The sequence below is a fragment of the Phalaenopsis equestris genome, unplaced genomic scaffold, assembly GCF_001263595.1.
Source record: "Phalaenopsis equestris unplaced genomic scaffold, ASM126359v1 Scaffold000203, whole genome shotgun sequence".
NCBI lineage: Eukaryota > Viridiplantae > Streptophyta > Magnoliopsida > Asparagales > Orchidaceae > Phalaenopsis > Phalaenopsis equestris.
In genome coordinates, this window is record NW_018164645.1 from 1,110,797 (window position 1) to 1,111,120 (window position 324).

Consider the following 324-nt stretch of genomic DNA (forward strand, 5'->3'; position numbering starts at 1 on the left):
CTTATATTTTATAAATATAATATATATATATTAGTATATTACTAATATAGTATATTAATATACTATTATTATTATTAATTTATTATGCATAATTTATAAAATTTAATTTTTTGAATATCATAAATTTTTTATATATAATTATTTTAAATTATTTTATATTTCGAACAATAACGATTCGAACACGAACGAACGCACACGTTCGTCTCGTTTACTTATCAAACGAATCAAACACGAACTCATTGACGAACCGAACAAGAACTGTTCGCGAATAACGAGCTTTTTTGACAACACTAATTAGTAGGATTTAATCATGAATTTAAACAG